Here is a 12,969-nt window from a genome sequence, read left to right as displayed (position 1 = left end):
AGGTATTTATCTGTATCTGTCTTTCTGAACCCATCAAGATACGCCCTAAAACAGACAATCTACCCAGTCCCTTAGGCTCGGGATCAGCATCTTTGTCCACTGAGCAACATCTTCCTTGTTGTTCCACTCTTCTTGCCATCTTTCCATTGATCTTTCCCTTTCTTCTTTTTTTTTATAGCTGTTATAGCTGTATGCTTTCTTCTCCCATGGAGATGTCTCCTTTCTACTGCTAACACATGCAGAGGAATACAACCCGTGATAGTTCACAAGGCCACCGCAGATACAGTCCTGTAGGCGCATGCTACTCGCAACAGACTCGTTCTGTCTACTTTTTCATAAGCCTAATATTAGGTATCGATATCTAAATATAATGAAAAATATTATGAATTATTGTGTATTAATACAATAATACAATAATTATTGTGTTCTACTTATTTAAAGTGGTAATTTAATTATTCAATCAGCGTTTTGGATTTTTTGTATTATGTGTGAAAGACATAAGGTACATTTTCCTACTATTCTTTATATATTGTTTACTTTATATGCCCTGGGGGGGGGGGTTTAATCCCCAAAACCCCCCCTGGGTGCGCCACAGCATAAAAGACATAAATAATAGGTTTCCTTTTAATTTTCCCCCCGTGTATCCGCCTCTGATATAAACACTAGGCTGTATAAAAAACTAAACTTAATGTTATGGAACACAAACATTATCAGAAAAACCAAAATGGGGATATATAACACCATGACAAGAGGTATATTGACTTACGGACCTGAAAACTAGATAATAAATAACAAAAATAACGATAATGAGATGGCATTTCTAAGATGAAGAGAAAGATGAAGAGTTTCAAAGAAGACAATAAATAAAGCAGAGATAAATAAAAAGACTAGCGTGATAGGAACATGTCAAAGAATGGACTCATATTGATATAAGAGTGAAGGATAAACAAAATTATAAAATGAGAGAGAGTTCGATAAGAAGAGGAAATAAACGAAGCCCTTGAAGATCATTTAGATGAAGTAGGCGAATCAATGGACATAAGATACCTGCAAGACGGAGATTGGCAGGTAGGAAAGAGCAGGAGAGAAATAATAATTCAATGAAAACTGTGGAAACACTTTATAGTAATAGTTTGGATTTCTTGACGTTTTTTTTTATATATTTGCGAAATAATGTATCATTTTTTTCTGAATTTAAATTATATGGTTACCATTGTGAAGATATTATATAAAATGCCTCAACTTGGGAGTTTGAATCAGTTATTTAAAGGTTTTCAATCGCTCACTGCTTCGAGATATGAAAATAAATGGAGTTGAAATTTTCTTATTTTTCCCAGTTGGCTTTTTCTTGTTTCCCTATGTATTCGGACAATAAAAGAAATATATTGTCTGATTTTAATATTTTTTGGCTCTTAATATTCAAGTTGGTTAGAATATTTTCGTGTTTGATAGATTTTGTTAAAATATTGTTTCGACTGAAAAAAGGTATACATAATAAATTATCTTTTACTTTAATCAACCAACAAGTAACAACAGTATTATATAATCAGCGGTGTAATTTCATATTATCCATTTAGCTTTGTATGATATTCAAGACGATATCAAAACCACAAAGTGTATCTAATTATAGCAAAGGATTATTTGTCGTGTAAAAAGTTGCCATGCGCATATACCGGGAGAACACAAAACTTTTGACTATAGTTATACCCTTACTTACGAGATAGATAAGTGGGTCCAATCATAAAGTGTAAAGACGATTTCCCTTCACTTTTTTCTGAAGTTTCTTTTGAAAAAACGAGATGGCGTATGGAGAAAAATGACCCAGCTAGAAAAACGCCCGCAGATCGGAACATATACCTTCGAAGGAGTAAGAGAGTTTATATGCCTAGGCTTACAAATTAATCAGAATAATGCAGTAAGTGCAGAAATTAACAGATAGATATATCTGGCAAATAGAGCCCATTATGGATTAAAAAAATTTTAACAACAAGCCTACTTACAAAAGGAACGAAACTAGTGATATACAGAACTCTTATCAAGCCCATCCTTACCTACGCGTCGGAAACATGGACGATGACAAAGAGCGATGAAGAACGTTTAAGTTGCTTTGAACGTAAAATCCTCTTGCATATCTATGGAGGAGTACAGGAAGGCGGATTATGGCGTAGACGCTATAATTTCGAACTTTACTGCCTCTATGACAAACCTGATATTATTAGGTCCATCAAAATAAACCGGCTGCGGTCGTTAGGTCACATAGAGAGAATGAATGATATGGAGCCGCCAAAACATATTTATAACCGAAGAAGAGATGGAGTGAGAAGGAGAGGCAGATCCAGAGCACGATTTAAGGATCAGGTGGAGGAAGACTTGAGAATGTTGGGAGTCGAAACAGAAAAGCCAAGGCGAAGAATACAAGAGAATGGAGACTTATCCTTGAGCAGGCCAAGACCCACCATGGGTAGTGTAGCCAATGATAATAATGAAAAAAACGCCCCTTGATGAACCCATTGATAGAGGAAAAGAGGAAGACCCAGAACAAGGTTCCTTAATAATATCGATGAAGATATGAGACATATGGGAATACGTGATAGAGACGACTGAAGAGAAATTCTTGATTAGGCTAGGACCCTTACAGGATTATAAAGTCACAATGATGATGATGAATCCACATTTGATGCAATCTTCAAATAATTTTCTGGTCATCAAATTTCTATGACAAAAAGACTTATTTGTCCGCGATTTCAGTTCAATTCTTGATATTTTGATGCTTTTACTATAAATTCATAATGAGAAATTCATGTTGTTCACATATCATACTAAAGCATTCAACATCACTATTTTTTATCGTGTCTAGGCGATTCCTGTTTCATCATTCCATTGATGTCTCCGATAAACAACTTCACGTGACTTACCAATTTTTTGAAGTACCTACTTGCTTAATTCATGTTTATATTGATATGTTTGTCATTACTTTAGTCATATGTGAAAAAAATAAGAACTTAATAAAACAAAAACACAAAAATCATACATCTACAAAATATTGTACAATCGGATTTCCGTTCACAATATTGGTTCATTCAATAGCCATCAATTAAACAAACATTATTGACATTGGATATTAAATATTTGAAACTATATTTTGATTGTTTTATCAACCAAAACAAATCTACACATTGTTCTGTTTAAACAGTAAAGATCAACGTATTTTGAAGATTCGATTTTAATGTTTTTTGAACTTGCAATCGCATTAACATATAATCACAAACGATAAAGTCAAGGGAAGTTTTTTAAAATGATTAAAATTTAGTTTACTTATAATTAGGTATTGTTTTATGTAACGATACAATAAATCTGAATCAAACTCTACTAAAGAGAAATTAAGAAAAATTATAGTTAAGATCATTATTATTATTTATTTCGTCTTTATCACTATTCGGGGTCATTTTTTTTATTTTATTGATAACAACATCAACCACTTGGGTTTATTTGCTATACTTGAATAGTGTACATACTTGAATTTAACAGTAAGCAAAAAAGTAAATAAATAAAATAATAACAGGAGACTTTAAGCCAAAGTCAAAAGAGAGAATATATTTTCGCCTGCCATCGGAAAAGAGAGCTTCCACGTAGACTCTAATGAGAACGGTCTCAGAATCATAAACTTTGCGGTGTCTAAGAACATGCTAATAGTTAGGATACGATTTCCCCATAAATATATACCTAAGGGAACTTGGAAATCTCCCTATAATAACGATTAACCAAATAGATCACATAATCATCGATGCAAGACCTCTAACTTATTAGATGTTAGGTCTTTTAGAGGAACAAACATAGATAGTGATGACTATTTAGTTAAAGCACGATTTAAAGATGGAATATCCAGTTTAAAAAAGGAGATCGGGAAAAGGAAAGAAAAAATCGACATTAATAAACTAAAAGATCCCGACATTGCAAATGTATACAGACAGCAAATAGAAGATCAAATAAGGACAAAAAACATAGAAGAAGAAGAAGAAGAAAACATTAAATAACTATAGGCAAATATACGAGATATTCTGTTACAGAAATCGATTGAAATATTGGGCAAAACAAAACCAGAAAAAAGAAATCATTGGTTTGATTATGAATTGCGAAATGGCCACAAATAGATAGAACGCAGCATATCAAAATCATCGACGAAGGTTGTACACGGAGAAATAAAGAAAAGTATAGACGTCTTAAAAGAGAGGAAAAGACGTATATACGTAATCGACGTAAGAAGAGGGAATACGAACAGAACACTCTCAATGAGATACAAAGTTTTTTCGATAAAAATAAAACGGGGAAATACTACAAATCCTTAAATAATAGCCGCCGAGAATTTAAACCGCAATTAAAAATTTGTAAAGACACTAACAGTGAAATTCTACATGATAAAAACTCAGTTCTTAACAGATGGGCACAACATTTCAGCGAACATCTAAATATAAACGATATCGAAGGAGGTTGCAACATAGACAATAAACAAAATCTACAACGTCAACTACATAGTGAAGACCCAACAAGAGAAGAAGTGTCAAATTCCATCCTAAAATCAAAGACAATAAAGCCCCAGGAATCGATGAAATCTGTTCGGAAATGTATAAAAAAGGTGGTGATTAACTTTTTGCAGCAATCCATAAATTAATAGCACTTATATGGCAGAATGAATTGGTACCAGAAGGGTGGTTAAAGGGAATAATATGTCCGTTGCATAAAAAGGGTGATCAACTGGAGTGTAAGAACTATAGAGGCATTAATCTGTTAGCATCTGCGTATAATATCTTCGGCAATGTATTGTTTAAAATACATTTTACAAAGGATATTGTTGGTCAATATCAATGCGGATTTACTGCTGGAAAGTCAACTACACATCAAATTCAAGCACATAGGCAGATTCTAGAAAAGTCACTAGAATATAACATAGATACACATTATCTCTTCGTCGACTTCAAAGCAGCTTATGACAGTCTGAAAAAAACTGCATTATATAATGCAATAATAGACTTTGGGATCCCATCTAAGTTGGTTAAGTTGACCCAACTAACAGTGCAAAACGTAAGCTCATGCGTTAGAATTGAAGAAGAAAACTCTACGTTCTTTGACGTTAATAATGGTCTAAGACGCACTGGCGTGTCTCCTCTTTAATATTGCCTTGGAAAAGGCAATCAGACAATTAAATATTAGAATGAATGGAACTATTTTTAATAGATCGACGCAAATTCTCGCATTTGCTGACGATATAGTTATAGTGGGCAGAAGTGTGAGAGACATGGTGCAGTGTTTTACAAGGCTTGCGGGCGCGGCAAGTGAATTAGGAATTGTGGTAAACGAGGAAAAAGCCAAATATATGTTGGTTTCTAAAAACCCCCGAAATATCCAACAGAGAATTCAAATTAACAACCATACCTTTGACCAAGTCAAAGAATTTACATATCTTGGATCGCTAGTAAACAAGCGACGAAATAAAAAGACGCATAGCAATAGCAAACAGAACTGTTCTCCAGAAACATTTAAAAAATAAAAATATAAAACGTGTAGTAAAGCTCAATATATACAAGACCTTAATAAGAATGGTTTTGATATATGGGACTGAAACGTGGACCTTATCTCAAAATGATGAAAGATTTCTTGGTATTTTTGAGAGAAAAATTCTTAGAAAGATTTATGGGGCCGTAAATGAAAATGGGCTATGGCGTCGAATATACTATTTTGAACTATATCAGTTATACACCGATCCAGATATTGTGGACAGGAATGGCGACTTCTTTGTGAGCAATCCAAGATCCACAACGGATTGTCGAGCCACTTATCATGATGAAAAAATAAATCAGTAAAAATTAATTATTGCAAAAATAAACTCCGGTCTCCCATACTTTATGAAGAAAAATGATAGTTATTGATAGTATTAACATAAATAAATCTGGAAAATGACAATGAACAAAGTAGGAATCAAATTCCTTTACAGTTTGAAATATAATCTCGCGGAAATTGAAAATAAAAATAATTATGTTTATGGGATTGGAGTTAATTATAAGTATATATATATATAGTTATAGTGGAGTTTTCAAGGTTTTTATTATCCACAGACAAGTTGAGTAGTTTCGCTACAATATCATCTTCCTTAGAAGAGAAACTTTAAACTAACTATTTTAGTTTTCCAAACAATTTGTAATAACTAACGGAGTTAACAGTCTTTTCTTCTTAAATAAGTTCCCAGTGGGCTTAATAGAGAAGAGCTTCTAATATATGTGTGTTCAATTAGAATTAAATTTGTACTTTTAAAACAATTGCAAATTTTTCGATTAATTTTTTTTATTTGTTTGTTCTTTATGCAAAATTCCAAAGTTATAGTTGAATTTATGAGGAATCTGATGTTAAAGCGAAACATGTTAAACGATCATCTGAGGAAATTAAAAAACAGCGTTTTCTTTTATTATTTAACAATGATTCATCTGTTTATTATTTTTGAAATATGAAAATCCTTTTAGTAGTAAAAATTTTTTCAAATATTCTATTTTATAGTTCCATTGGGTTCCAAATATTATCAAGTGCCGCATTAACCATGTTCTCAATACTGAATAATAATAAAAAAACATCATCTACCCCTAACATTTACATAATACCATTGCTATTTTTTCACCGTATATAATCCCCCTGTATGTTTTTCATGAATTATAACAAAAACACATAAGCACTCAACAATCATTAATGAAATTTCTCACCGTTAACTTCAATTTGGGCTGTTTTCACAAAAGAAAGCACTTAACTCGATTGATACGTTTTACAGTAAACTTTCCCGGAACCTGGATTTTCTTGAGTTCACGAAACGTAACTAGAGATTGAAATTATGTGAATTTCCAGCGGAGTTCGTTGTGGGAAATTGTACATGCGCTTTTTGGACTCCGGGCGTCTGTGCGGCGTTGTCGGTTCTGCTCTAATTTCTGTTTTTTTGTCTATATTCGACAAAACAATTGTACGCTGTCATATAACTATTTTATCATTATCATTCCTTTGTAAAGGAATAGACTAGGTATAATTATTTATGTAAATCTTTTTAATTTTAAATTGTTTCTTTATTCAAATCACTCTTGAATAGCTCCTGAAAATCAATGAAGGAAACATAGATATCTTGAGAGCAAAAAGTTCTTCTCTCATACCGTTCTTTTCTGAATCCGAATTGTATTTTCTTTCTATTTCAATTCCTTGATCTGTTAACGTTCGTTAACATTCCTGAGGCCACCCGAATAATCCGATTTTAATTCCATAAAGTACGTTACATGGATAAAGTGTTTTTCTATGAGTAAAAAAATTTACAAACTTCTATACCCTCTAGTTTTTGATGTAAAATATTTTAAAAAATTTCAATTTAAAGAAAATTTTGGTTGCAATATTATTATGTAAAATCTATTAAATAGATTTTAATGAAATTTGAATGGCAGTTTTATTATAGGAATTATAAAGATTTTCTGGACGAATTATGAAGGTCCTACGTGCAATCTAAGTGGTTGAAAACTATTAAAATAAGAAAAGGATTGTTTCTCCCTCTTTTGATGTATTCATTGCTATTTTGCAGCACGGGTAATAAATCAAAATATTTTTATCCAGTCGTATCTTATAAAAAATTTAATTATCGCTATTTTATTTTATTACTTCTTTGCTCCAAAATAAATTGTTTTAAAGTTATAAGCAAGAAAAGTAGAAAAAATCGATATTTTTACTAATTTTTAAATATTTTAATTTCTATTAATGTTCCCGATCTATTACTGAACTTATCACGCCACAACTTTTTCTGCAAAAATCCGAATGCCACCTTTCACATCCAAATTAGATCGTTTTTCACAGATCCACTCTAGTCTATTTATAACTCTGCAGCTTTTAATAAGATTTGGTTTCCCTTAAAATATATTTCTAGCAGTTTCAGCAAACTTCAGGGGCGGTTTTCTCCATAACCTTATTCCCAGTACTTTTAGATCTGCTTTTACATAGTCCAGGAAGCGTTTTCTGGTCTTCTTTATTATCTCTGGCCATCAGGTTTTTAAACATGCATTTTCGAATCAAGTCTTCATCTTTCATCCTTAAGACATACCCTAAACATCTCAATTTGTTGATTTTAATTGTTTTTTATAATATTTAGATCTCTGCATGGACCTCTGAATGGAAATCAAGCGAATACAATGGAGAAGGAAAGCCACAACAGGAGAGTATCCATGAGAAACACGGAAAATCCAGAAACTATAGAAAAAGAAGAACTGGAAGAAGCAATAAGAAAGATAAATATTGGAAAAGCACCAGGAAGCGATGAAGTAGCACCAGAAATGATGAAATATATAGGAGTAAAAGCAAAAGAAAAATTGTTATACATATATAACCTAATATGGAAGAGAAAAGTAATACCCAGAGAATGGACAAATGCAGTAATTATACCTATATACAAGAAAGGAAACACAAGAGACTGTAAGAACTATAGAGGTATATCACTACTATGTGTAGCAGCAAAAGTATACGAAACCATAATAGAAAGGAAAATTAGAAAAGAAATAGAACATAAATTAGAGGATGTACAAAGTGGATTCAGGAAAGGACACAACACACAAGACCATATATTCACCATGCAGCAAGTAATAGAAAAAGCCTTAAAGAAAAATAAAGAAATACATCTGAGCTTTATAGACATGGAAAAAGCATTCGACTCAGTCAAAAGAAAAGATATATGGGAAAGCCTAAAGAAGAAACAAGTAAGTGAAGAACTGATAGAAGCAACAAAGAGTATATACATGAAAACAACAAATACAGTAAGAATGTTAAATATACAGTCAGAACCATTTAAAACAACCCAAGGAGTTAGACAAGGGGGAAGTCTCAGCCCAGTACTATCCATAAATGTAATAGATGAGATAGTGAAAGAATGTAAGAAAACATTCAAGAAATACTGCATCGGTTGGAACAAAATGCAAATGATAAATGCTGAGATGTGTATATTTGCAGACGACATATTATTAATTGCGGAAACTGCAGAAAAACTGAAATACAACTTAGAGAAATGGAACCTAGAAGCAAGCAAATACAACTTAAACGTAAACAAAGAGAAGACTCAAATAATGAAAATATCAAGGAAACAAGGGACGGAAGATCAAATAGAAGTAATGATAGACCAACAAAAAATAATACAGACAAATTCATACAAATACTTAGGAACAGTAATCAACAACAAAGGAGACATCGAGGATGATCTTAACAACAAAATGGAAAACACAGGAAAACTATTCCAAGCACTAAATAGAGGATTCCTTAATAACAAAGAAATATCAACAAAGACCAAGATGACAATATACAAAACAATATATAGACCTACAGTGACATATGGAGCAGAAAATTGGATATTAAACAAAAGACATCAGAGCAGAATTCAGGCAGCAGAGATGAAATACCTCAGAAGAACGATAGGAGTAAAAAGAACTGATAGAATCAGAAATGAAGAAATAAGAGAAAGACTCAAAATCAAACCGATACTCGAGTCAATCAAAGAGAAAAAATTGGCATGGTTCGGACATCTAACCCGGATGGACAATAATAGACAAGTAAAAAGAGTGTGGGACGCCAAACCAATAGGGAAGAACAGAAAAGGAAGACCCATTAAAGAATGGAACAGTGACATCTCGCAGATACTGCAGAGTAAGGGTAAGACTTGGCAGGAAGCAACACAGATGGCATCCAATAGGAAGGAATGGAGAAAGTTCGTTAAGAGCTAGGACACCTCAGAAGACTGTCAAATATTGTAATTTAATGAATTGTATTGTAAACGGCCCAACACCGAAAGGTACAAATGGGTTCTACTGATTAAGTAAAGTAAGTAAGTAGATCTCTGCATAAGTGGTATAGCTCCAAATAAAATACGTTTCCTCTGTAATTCATTGTCATTGATGGCTCCATATTTATTTTCACACAATATAATGATATATTGAAGACATTAATATCAGTAGATATTTAAATTAACCCACAGTGTACGTTTAAAATGAATAAGGCCTACGCCTCAACTTCACAGAGCTGAGGATATATAACAATTCTATGAATAAATTAATAAAGCAATGGTGCGAAATAATGCAAAGTTTATAATCATAATGGGTGATTTCAATGCAAAAATGGGACAAAAAGAAGAAAATCAAAACGAAATTGTAATATCACAGTAGAACTCTATATTCTTTGGTAGAACGAACGGTTAGTAACGACATACGTCAGAAAAACTCATATGATATGGTGCAGACATGTAAAAATATTAGAAGAAGACTGAATATCAAAACAAATCATAAACTAAAATGCTCATTCTGAAAGCCCGCCGAAAGAAAATATAATTCCTGCTAATATTGAATTAAGACGTAACAGATCGGGATCTGGCAACACCGCGTCTGCGCTACGCTACGTAACTGTATCTCTGACGCTATTGTTACAGCAGGAAAAACGGTTGAAAGAAAATTAATAGGTTGGTATTATTATTGAGTTAGGTAGAGGTATGTAGGCAAAGGCAGCAGTAATGTAATTTGTAAAGGATTGCCTAACGCTCAAAACGTGTCATTTGAAGTTAGAACTGTCGTCAGAACAGTGTAACTCGTCTTTTGTTACCACACTTACTCTAATTGCTTTATTAAAGAGTTCTAACTCGATTTTAGAGCGGTTCTTTGAGGCTCAAGATCGAACTGCAACCGAAAATAGAAAGAGGAAGCAACATAGATTTTTAAGAAGAGTTTTTAAAAAATAAAACACTGAAAACTTTTGTTTTCTGCACTTCCACAAAATTTATTACAATTTATTTTTACTACAGCTGTTACGGTAGAGTGCCTTTTTCAAGTGATTGCTTCTTTTATTTTATTACGAAACAACGAACAAAACGAATTTAATATGTCTGAATTGGTTTACTGTCGAGTTTCATCTGTCCCTCTTATCGACCGTCACGCTGTGGATCGCGAGATGCATTCCCCGATCGGTACTATAGGAATCGTCGGGATACAGGGAGGACAAATGTATCGATTAATTTACACAACCAGATTTGAATTTAAACAGTAAATTCAATATGACTATGGAGTGAATGCATGTAAGATAAAAATAGTCAAGTTCCTATAATGCATACCAGTATATCGTCCACTTATCTCCACCAATATAAAAACTGTTTGAATAAGGAATGTTCTAAAATCTTTGTTTCTAAATGAAAATGGGCTTAGAGGATTACCCTTGATAGGGGTTGCACTGTTATTGGTATATATTTGACTATTAAATTCAAAGTAGTTCTGATTTATGCAAATTTCAAGACGTAAAATTTCCGATGTAATATTTGGATTTGTATTATTATGGTCTAAAAGGTTTTTACTAAAACAAAAGTTTCTGTAGGAGGATTACTAGCAAAAATATTTTTTATGTCAAATGAAATCAATCTGGAGTTGTTGGGTAATTGAAAACGTTGTATTTTATTAAGTAGTTCGATTGTATTTTTTACGGTAATATATATAATATGTTCTGAAATATTCTCTAAGAGTTTTTCTGAAAATTTATATTACGGAGCTCTATAACAAGAAACTATTGGTTTTATTGGATGGTCAGGTTTGTATAATTTAATATTAGAGTATAATTTAGGGAGCTGTGGGTTTATAATACGTCCATGGTTCATAAAATACAGGTATTTCTGTTCTGTTGAGTTTAGTATTGATTTTGAACTTTCTACGACCAGCTTAATTTATTTTTAGTACTTTTCATACTGTTATTGTTATATTCTGATTTTAAAAATTGTATGTTTTATGGTTATACCTATTCTATTTTATCTGTAGCAATAGTAGTGTTACAGCAAAGACCGGACGTAAAAGTCTAAGCCAATGTATTTCTGCCTCTATCCCGCCACACAATTCCTGGCAAGTGGCGAATGGTACACATACATGACACCTTTTTATGCCCTTCTTCTTCTTCATGTGCCATCTCCTCTAAGAAGGTTGGCAACCATGATGGCTATTCGCACTTTCGATACCTCTGCTCTTCAGCAGAAGTGCAGTTAAACCAAGCTCTCTCAAATTGTTTAACCAGGAGATGCGTCTTCTTCCGCAACTCCTTCTACCCTGTATTCTTCCTTGCATTATTAATTGCAACAAGTTATAACGCTCGCCCCTCATGACATGTCCCAGATATTGCAGTTTTCTGACTTAAATTGTATTTAAAACCTCTTTATCTTTTCCCAATCTTCTCAACACCTCGACATTCGTGACTCTATCCACCCAACTTATTCTTAATATCCTTCTGTAGGCCCATAACTCGAAGGCTTCCAATCTGTCCGAAACATCTTTCTTTAATGGTCAAGCCTCCAACCCATAAAATAATACGGAGAACACGTAGCATCTCAGAAGTCTTATCTTTAAAGAAATTGAAATGTGCCTGCTGCAGAGTACTTTTTTGTTGAAAGAATTTCTTGTATGTCCTATTCTTGCCTTAATCTCTTCTATGTACTCATTATTTTCGTTAATTATTGTACCCAGATATTTATATTTTTCAACTTTTTTAATTTGTTCTCCATGTATTGTTATGTTTTCTTGGCGTTGTTGGGCTTTTGTAATTACCATAAATTGTGTCTTTTTTGTGTTTAGAGACAGTTTATTTTCTTCACTGACTTCTACCAGTCCGTCAACTATTTGTTGTAAATCCTCAAGACATTCCGCTAATAAAATAGTGTCGTCGGCAAACCGTATATTAATGATTGGTCGGCCATTTATGCCCTAGGCCTCTCTTATCTTCTACCTTTCCTTCTAGTATTAATTTTGGAAAAATTTTAATCGTTATTTTCATAGAATGTATAATATCACTGCCCTAATAATGATTTGCTATAGATCTCAAGTTCAAGTTGTTTATTATGTAATGTTTAAGACAAACATTACACTCTGAGTTCCCAGGTATAAACGGAAGAGGATTCATCAA

The 12,969-nt window shown here is 32.9% G+C and overlaps 2 protein-coding genes across 3 annotated transcripts in view; one reads left to right on the top strand and one right to left on the bottom strand.

Moving 5' to 3' along the window:
• LOC140440248 (probable sodium/potassium/calcium exchanger CG1090) overlaps positions 1 to 6,880 on the bottom strand; it is a 182,509-nt gene extending 175,629 nt beyond the window's left edge. The window contains exon 1 of one of the 2 annotated variants that reach the window (XM_072530623.1): positions 6,747 to 6,880. The gene's annotated coding sequence lies outside the window, so the exon portion shown is untranslated. The remainder of the gene's footprint in view (positions 1 to 6,746) is intronic. The other variant, XM_072530624.1, reaches the window with a different exon arrangement.
• The window catches only part of LOC140440249 (nucleoporin p58/p45-like), a 237,734-nt gene that overhangs the window by 208,123 nt on the left and 16,642 nt on the right, over positions 1 to 12,969 (top strand). The window lies entirely within an intron of this gene.

The sequence above is a fragment of the Diabrotica undecimpunctata genome, chromosome 4, assembly GCF_040954645.1.
Source record: "Diabrotica undecimpunctata isolate CICGRU chromosome 4, icDiaUnde3, whole genome shotgun sequence".
NCBI lineage: Eukaryota > Metazoa > Arthropoda > Insecta > Coleoptera > Chrysomelidae > Diabrotica > Diabrotica undecimpunctata.
This window is presented reverse-complemented; position numbering and strand designations above follow the sequence as displayed.